Source organism: Bos grunniens, chromosome 11 (genome assembly GCF_055505025.1).
Source record: "Bos grunniens cultivar Pamir isolate PY7600 chromosome 11, Bosgru_T2T1.0, whole genome shotgun sequence".
NCBI classification, from domain to species: domain Eukaryota; kingdom Metazoa; phylum Chordata; class Mammalia; order Artiodactyla; family Bovidae; genus Bos; species Bos grunniens.
The window spans coordinates 78,628,441-78,637,685 of NC_141175.1; the positions used below are offsets into that span (position 1 = coordinate 78,628,441).

General features: G+C 39.0%; 1 long non-coding RNA gene across 1 annotated transcript; it reads left to right on the forward strand.

The window, feature by feature from the left end:
- Nucleotides 1-664: 664 nt before the first annotated feature.
- Nucleotides 665-8,133, forward strand: LOC147363372 (uncharacterized). The gene is made up of 3 exons (XR_015137021.1): nt 665-4,028; nt 4,715-4,769; nt 7,359-8,133. It is a non-coding gene; the product is annotated as an uncharacterized LOC147363372 (long non-coding RNA).
- The last annotated feature ends 1,112 nt before the right edge of the window (nt 8,134-9,245 follow it).

A 9,245-nucleotide genomic window follows, 5' to 3' on the forward strand; every position in this document is an offset into this window, starting at 1 on the left:
AACAAAATAAAAAGGTATATGGTGAAAATTCTCCCTCCCACCCTGCTGCTTCCATCCCTTCTTCACGCCCACCCACCCTCATAGGTAGAGATAGTTACTTATATTGCTTTTCCCATGTGTCCTGACAGTGATTCTTCATGCACATGTAAGCAGTTCTTCTTTCTTTTCTTCTTCCCTGCTTACACAAAAGGTGGCATATTATATCTCCTGATCTGCATATTGCTTTTCCCGTTGACAATGTCTCTTCGAGCTCTGTCATATCAGTACTGAGAGAGCTTCCTCATTCTTTTAAACAGCTACATAACATTACACTACAGTTTATTTAACCATTCCCCTATTGATGAACACTTGAGCTGTTTACAATCTTTGCTATTTATTACAAACAATGCTGTGATGAATAAACTGGCACATATGTCTGCAGGTATATCTTTAGGATAAATCCCCAGAAGTCTCCTAAACACTTTAATGAAATCTTCCAAAGGAATATTCTAGGGTGGCGTGACTAGGTTTCCAAATTAGAACGTCAACTTTCAAAGGATTAGCTCTCACATTCCATTAAAAATAATTCTTCATTCTTTGGTCTGAAAATTATAGCTTTTATCATTTCCTAATAAAGATTTTTAATTTCTGCAGTGAGTGTTTATTGGTATTTTATCATGTTTATCCTGTTTAACTATTTTTTAAAATTATCTATTTACTTATTTATTTTTGACTGTGCTGTGTCTTTGTTGCTGCAAGCCTGCTTTCTCCAGTTGCAGTGTGCAGGCTTCTCTTATTGCCCAGCACGGGCTCCAGGGCACTTGGGCTTCAGTAGTTATGGTACATGGGCTCAGTTGCCCTGTGGCATGTGGAATCTTCCTGGACCAGAGATCGAACCCATGTCCCCTCTATTGGCAGGAAGATTCTCAACCACTAGACCACCAGGGAAGTCCAGAGAATTTTAAAATATTTAATCTGCTTCTCCTGTAACCAGTAATGGCTGGCATATTTTTAAAAAGAAGAAAGAATAATATTCAACTTGATTATGTGCCAGTTAATAAATTGCAAGCTCTAGAAAATACTTGAGTCTTCTTAACTCAACATCTAGAAGCATCTTTTGAATGAAGTATATGATGGGATTAATGGGTTTGGAGTTGAGAACTTGTAAGGTGTAGACTGCCCCAAACAGCTCTAGTGCTACCCTAGCCTCAGGTTCAAATATCCTTCATTCATTTTCTTTTTTTAAATTAGCCTCTCTTTGCATTTGTCTTTGTAATTCTTCAATTTCCCATGGTTGCTTTTGGAGAATAGGTTTATGGGCCTGGGAAGATGGATTGACTTTGGTAAATGTGCTTTATAACTGAGCCGTGTAAAGTGAGCATCCTGTCTTTACATTAGGCACCTCCCTCCATACTTTTTTTATTTATTAGATTCCAGATACATGAGACCAGGATGGAAGAATCCTAGGGTACTTAATTTACATGAAATATTTAGAACTATTTAGGGCATCATCAACTCAATGGACATGAGTTTGAGCAAACTCCAGGAGATAGTGAAGGACAGGGAAGCCTGGCATGCTGTAGTCCATGTGGTTGCAAAGAGTCGGACACGACTTAGTGACCGAACAACAAAATTTAGGAGAACATACAGATGTAGAAATATGTACAAGTAACATGGCAGTGACAGCTTCCATTTGAGAAATATATGTAAATATCGTAAGAAGCTAGCCTAGCCATATTACTATTGCTATTAGAAAATAAAATTATCTTTCCACATAGGACTTCTCTTTGGTTCCATTTCATGTATGGGGAGGTTTGTTTGTTTGTTTCAATTATAGAATGAAAGTATTTAAAAACAAATCATGAGTTGACAAGTTTCAACAAATAGCCACCTATAAAGTTTTCCTTGGCTCTAAAGCTCTCTTCCTCAGAAACTGCAAAATCTACAAATCATGAAGCTAGAACTGCCCAGTATCTTTGAAGAGTATCTACTCGCAACTCTAATTGAAACTACCTTCAATTTTTAAAATGTCTCACATGAGGATTCTATAGTCTCTCTTTTGGCCATTGTCTTTTTCTTTTTTAAAATGGAATCCACTTCTTTTTTGGTTTTAAATTAATTAAATTTAAATGCCTTCTCATATATTTTGGTTTCTGTATTTGCAATATTTATCCTTCAAGCTTTCATTAAGCACTAACTCTTCTATGTAAACATTAGGAAATGTCAGTTATACGTTCTCCTTTTTTTCTCTTCAGCTGGTAAGACTTGGATTCTAGAAGATATCCAGAATTCCTTCTTAAATGAGGAATAATATTCAATAAATTTATTTGTGCGTCTGGTTCCTGAGTGTTTGTAGAGAGCGTCAGTTCTACTCACCACACTCTTAATTTTGTTCTGCGGACTCTGGTCCTCTCTACTCTCAGGGCTTGGTGAGAATAGTGATGTCTCCACCCCGATGCTGTGGGGTGACACATGTGACTTAGGTCTAGGTCTTCTAGTATAGCCTACTCCCCTGGTCACAGTGACCCATTCTAGATCTGCTAGAAAAGTTGGTCCTGGATCTGAACCTAGGGGTAAGTATCAGCTTGCATCCATATCGGGTACAGAAGGTGAGAGCTTGTCCAAGAATGGAGCCCATATGGAAGATGCTGAGTTGAGAAATGGAGAGAGAGAAAGCAAGTCCTTGGTCATATTGTTTGAGGCCTGGATCAAGCTTCACCTGCACCAGATACTCTAAATTATCCAGTTACATGGGTCAATAAATTTACCTTTTGATTCAGCTACTTTGGGTTATGTTTTTTCAACTTTGGCGAGCAAAGGATTTTTGATTGATGTAACATCTTCAAACAAAATTTGGCAAATTAAACGCATGTTGTGTCCATGGTTTGCCAAATTTTGTGATTTCCCCAGCTAATTCCCAGACTCCTTTCTTCTCACATCTAGAGTGACTTTAGCCTTGCAGCAAACCCATCTAAACACCAAACCAGAGTCTTTTTTCCCTTCCCTGAAAGACTCCTCCAGTTCTATGCTTAAACCCAGTTCACTGGGGAAGTTAAAGAAGGAAGGGAACAGATGGCAACCTGATTCATATTCCTCTTGTAGGAATTAAGCCAATTTCTTTTAGGGGTCAGTTCCAGTTCAGTTTCAGCAGTGAATGAGGGTTGTTTGAATCTATTTCTTGTTTAGGCCTGTAATCATCTGCAGTAATCCAAAGTGCTTCGCTGGGGAAAATATTTGAGGGAGTTAAAATCTTGTTCCAGTTTGAGGGAACCATGTAATGTAGAATCAAGTTGCACCTGTCTTATTAGGCCTTTTGTGCTAACAGGGGCAATATATGGGCAGGATAGGGAGGCGATTACTAGTATACTTAATACAAAAATGATCAGCCTACTGCATCCATAATAAGCTGTGTCATAAAATCTACTCTTCGGGTTTGCTTTTAATAATTCTAATCCACGTGAGAGTAGACTTTGAAATATCAGACTGTATCCACCAAATGACTAAAAGATAGGTTAAGACAAACTTTAAAATTTTTACCTCTTTTAGAGGAGCAGGTGCCTCATAGGTGAAATACTTAGGGCCTCTGTTTGAAAATTATTTCTAATTAAAGTGATAGACTTAGTGAATAATTTGGGGACATGATTATCCTCTAAAAAGTAAAAATCTAGGTTCAGAATATCAACTGGACCTTTGTAGATATATATAATATAAGCAATATTATACTAATAATATATAAGATAAAAAATGTTATATTTAATATAAATAATTACAAGGCACTTACAGAATGCTCAGCTTGTTCCAGGATATTTTTTGTTAGTGGCTGGTGTACAAACAAGAGATAGAATGACAGATGCCATCTGTATGTTTTACAGAAACACCTCTTGCTTGCGCATGTGTAAACAGAGTCAGGTTTGACAAAATGCAAAGAGATGTCTTACAGATGGCGCCTGTGAGGAAGACAGGTCTCCTCAAGCTGATGAGGCTGTAAAAGCAGTTGTCATGAGTATGTGAGAGTCTGCCACACCTGTTCTTCAAGGAAATTCCCACTGGTAAATATGAATCTTCAGAATCAGAGACCAAGGCTAGCTGAGCTTAGTTCAGTTTTCCATTAGTTCAAGAGAGACTATGACCACCAAAATGGCTTTTTGTGAGTCTTTCTGAGACTTTTCTATTTCTCCTGGCTCTGTGTTATTTGTGGTTAAAGTTGAAGATTAAAATCCTCTTACTTGGTCCTTGAAGAAATAACCATGATTAATCTTATAGCATTAAATTCATTGGTGATGTGTTTTGAAGGGAATAAACTCCTGCAAAAATAAACTGCAAAAAGGCTTGGATATACAGAATTTCGATGCTTCAAATGATGTAATTTTCTATAATATTTAGCCTGCCATTTTTAGTTTGGTATTTGTATAATAGGAGATTTCGAAGAAAAAGCTAAAGAGAGGCTAATTTGCTTGGTACTGCTTCTGTTCTTTTGTTCTTTTAGAATCTAAAATTAACCAACATCTGCAGTGTCAACAGGGACTCCATATGGCATTCAAGTTTGTACTTTTCCTAAATAATGCATTTGAAGCAATGTAATCTGAGAGGAATTCTGAGGTGATAATGAATAGACTGCCTTATATTGTATAGCACTTGATAGTTTCAAAATGATTTAACAACTAGGACTTTATTTGATCTTCATAACAATGTTAAGAGGAAACAAGATCAGGTATTTCTTATTCTTGTCAAACAGATGAGAAGATAGAAGTCCAAAATATGGAAGAGAGATGACCACAGTCACAAATCTGGTGAGTAGCAGAGTGAGAATGAGACCCTGGCCATACTCTAATCTCATGCCCTTTCACCAAATTACTAAGATCAAGTTATTGACTCAAGTTAAAATAGCATGTTTTCAAAATATTAGATCCCTCAAACAACTCTGTAGGGAAATGGAAAGGACTCAATGCCAGAAATAAATAATAAACACGCACCTTTAGTTTCCTGGAGTTTAATGGATTTCTTTGCTCAGTTAAGTTCACAGAGGACTTCTACTAAAGTTCATCTAGTTACTCTTGTGAGTTCCTATTTTACCTACCAAAAAAAAGTTTTTACCAAAATGTTTTTTCTTCTGTGAAATCGCACCTCATAAATCTTTATGTCAAATCTAGAAAATTCAAAAGCTTTCCAGTTAGAGATGTTGCAACTAAGAGTGTTTTCCTCCCAGTAATAAATTATAATTTACCTCTACCTGAGTTTTGAAATATTTTTTCTCAAGCCAAATTTCTGTAAATGTCCACAGCATAACAGGATTTCTAGGACAAGAAAGAAAATAGTTTAAAGTCAAAAAATGTATTATCTTGTGACTGATACACAGGCATAAATTTTGAAGAACTCAGGTTTTGAAAGCATAAGTAATGTTATTGCCAATCCACTTTACAGAAATTTCTAGCTATGTAATACTACTATTTCTACTTTTAAATGAAGAGAAATTCAGTTGCTTCCATTTCTTTAAAGTTGGAGGCTTAAAAATTATGAATGCTGGCGTTCTTGAAGCGGAACACTGTGAGTTTGTTGTATCAAAAAAGGTATTGGCGTTCACGAGCACTGACAGGCAGATGGATTTCCCACAAGTGGAAACACAGAGCTACACTGGCAAAAGGAGAAGCCAGCAAGCATTTCAATCGTGATTTGGCTCATCTCCGCTGGTTCTGACTCCACAGAAGTTCATCTTTAGGAAGCACCTTCTACCAAATGGAAAGCTGGCAAGAAGTAATGCTTGAGACTGCTGACACTGAAACAACCAGAGCTTACTTAAAATCGAAAAAACATTTCCCCCTATTATTTGTTTGGATATGTCTCAAAGAACCCCAAACAGAAAAGCAATATTTAAATTTGATTTTGTCCAAAACATTCTTGCAATTCTAATACCCTACCTACTCTGTGTCCAGGATTAGTGGACATTTTTGAAAAGATTATCTGACCCAAGTAGAGGATTGTTATCTTTCTATGAATGAGAAAATTTAGATATGGGAGTGATGAAAAAGAGAGACTCAGAGAAAGAGACAAAGGGAATGACTGGGAGTGTCCTTCACTAGAAAAAAGTATTGGGAGGAATTGGGTGGAGTTGGAGAATTTGGGTAGAAAAGCTTTCAGAGAGGGGAGGTTTAAATCATTTGACTGGGCAATAACTCCATCTGGCTAATAATGGGCATCTGTAAAGAAAGAGCCAGGGTGATAGAAAGGAATGACTATGGTGGTACCATTGGGTGGTAATCTGACTGCTTAGTGACAGCGAATGCAGAGATGGGAACAAGGTAACCAAAGAAAGGGAGGTGCCCAAGATGCCATAAAAAGCCAGGCTGCAGGGGTTTCTTTCTTCTTCAGTCAAATCTAGTTTTTCTCTTCCTTTTCCACCATCTCTACACCTCTGCCCCACACTGCAAGAAAAATCCATGTTCACAGGCCCAAGTTTGTTTAGCTTAGTCCTCATTCACCACCGAATGATTTGTGGAGACTGAGACTGGTAACCACTCTTTAGCAAGGACTTCAGCATTAATCAATCAGAATTGGAATGATATAACTTTGTTCCCAGTCAACCCAATTACAACCACAGATCTCTTTGAGCTACAGCACAGTAATGTGGTGTCCTGGCGGTTCTGCTGCTGATTAATGGACTGGACAGAGAAGTGTTGGAAAGGCCAGTGCAACTCCTGCAATAGTCCACTGCTTTTCTGCCAGATCGGCTTCAAAAAAAAAAGCTGATCATACCAAACCATGTTAGCCAATTACCTGTATTGCTTGCCTGAACTATAAAGTACAACAGTACATCTTGTTCTTTCGCAATTCATTATTAGAAGAAAGAATATAAAGAAGAATTAGACCATGCCTATAATATTCAAGATAGCTAGACAAACGTGCATACTCCTACACTCCCCATTGGAACATGTGGTTTGCACACTGATATGGTAATGATTATTCTCAAAGTTAGATGCAGTATCACTCCCTCTTCCTCTCCCTGCCAAGATTCAGTGTCTCTCAGAGGCAATGGGACAAGGACACGGTCTTGCCAGCTGCTGCTGCTGCTGCTGCTAAGTCGCTTCAGTTGTGTCCCACTCTGTGTGACCCCATAGACGGCAGCCCACCGGGCTCCCCCGTCCCTGGGATTCTCAAGGCAAGAGCACTGGAGTGGGTTACCATTTCCTTCTCCAACAGCTGATGACAAGGAGGACCAAAGATTCAAGGACCAGCTGTACATATAGCTCATTCACCTGCCTCTCACAAATCACCCAGTCCACACACATCATCGCCACAGGAGGAATCAGGTTCTCCAAGGTCATCCTAAGGATGATTGTGGAGGGTAGCTGGACCCATGGGATTTTGCCTTGTTTTCTCCACAGATACCTTTGCAATGGCTTTTGGGGGGCTGTGCACTCTCAAGAAACTGATGCCTCCTGTGTGAAAATGTAGAGAGCCTGGAAGAATGGAACATATCATGACTGATCTCTGAATACCTCATCCTGGAGGGAGTTGTTCTTGCTTTCACAAATAATTCAGTGCTCAGTCGATCAACACATTTAAAGGAAGTTTCCAAACATGTCTGAAACTCTAGGTGCAGAGACTTTAGTGCCAATTAACAAGGGCAGTTCAGAACAGAACACAACAGAGGTAGGAAATGAGGGAAGTGAAGAAGCAGTGTGATAGAGTAGAAACAGCCAGCTCTGTCAGCAGCTAGCTGTATGCCTTTGGTGATTATGCCCGCACCTCAGTTTTCCCAACTCTAAAACGAAAAGGAGCTTGGTGAGAAAAGCACATTTACGGTGTCTCCCTGTATGCTCTCCCTGACATTGAATTCCCTGCGGGCATGCTGCTGCCAGCCCTCCTCGTCATGTTTTCCCTCACCAGCCCTTTCTGGCCTCCATGTTTTTTCACTAGGGATGTTTTATTGAGAAAGACTGGTGGCACCTGGCACAACATCATATGCTGTCTCCCAGATTCCTGAATAATTTCTTCTGGGTTGGAAAGGAGTCTCTTTCATTTTCAAATACCTGTATCTAATGTCAGCCTTGCCCTGAGGAGCAACACCACAGAGTTGGAGGGTGGAATCTTTAGTTAGCTTCTCTGAGGCCATATGCTAATAAAACAAACAAACAAAATAAAGTTTAACAAATCTTTTGTGCATTTGTCTTTGTTGTTGTTACTGCTGCGGTTTGATTGTCGAAGAATATGTTTATAACGTCAGGACCGTAGAAAGGGGTGAAACACTTAGAGCAAGTCAAAACCTTGCCGGATAGGTTGCCAGCTTTTTTGATCTCTTATTTCACACAATCTCATGTCTGTTTTTTATGGTAGAAGATATATATTGCTATGTTCCTCTAAGGCCATTTTCCTCATATAGAGTGCATCTCAAATACTTTGGAAGGAAAAATGATGTATTTTTTGTTTTGTTTTGTTATTATTGTTATTATTTGTAACTTAGAGAGCCTATAATTTTTATTCTTTCAAAATAAATCCTTAAGTCCCCTTGTATCTCACACCAACTCGGTAAACAAAGGAAAATGGTATTCAAAAATCTTTCCTTTCTACTTATCTTTCTGAATTCTCCTATATAGCTGAGGAATTGCCATTTTCTGAGAAGTTGGGGGAGGGGAGGGAAGAGCATTCCTCTAATATCAGGCCTCCTAAATCTGGGATTCCTTATGTTGCTCAAAGAACTAAGCATTCTGAAAATTCTGCAAAAATTAATGCAAATATTGTTCTCCCAACTAAATGTGGTCATACGGTCCCTTGGACTGCAAGGAGATCCAACCAGTCCATTCCGAAGGAGATCAGCCCTGGGATTTCTTTGGAAGGAATGATGTTAAAGCTGAAACTCCAGGACTTTGGCCACCTCATGCGAAGCATTGACTCATTGGAAAAGACCCTGATGCTGGGAGGGATTGGGGGCAGGAGGAGAAGGGGATGACAGAGGATGAGATGGCTGGATGGCATCACTGACTCATGGACGTGAGTCTGAGTGAACTCCGGGAGTTGGTGATGGACAGGGAGGCCTGGCGTGCTGCGATTCATGGGGTGGCAAAGAGTCAGACACGACTGAGCGACTGATCTGATCTGATCTGATCTGATGGTCTATCTCTTACAGGAGGATTTATTCCTTCTTTCTTAATTAAATGAGAAATAAAAGGAAGTCATGCACAAGCTTTCAGAGCAATGACTATAATATAAAAAATGTAGTTCCAGGGAGAAAAAGAAAAGAAAAAATGTTGAAATGGGAGAATAATAGGAGG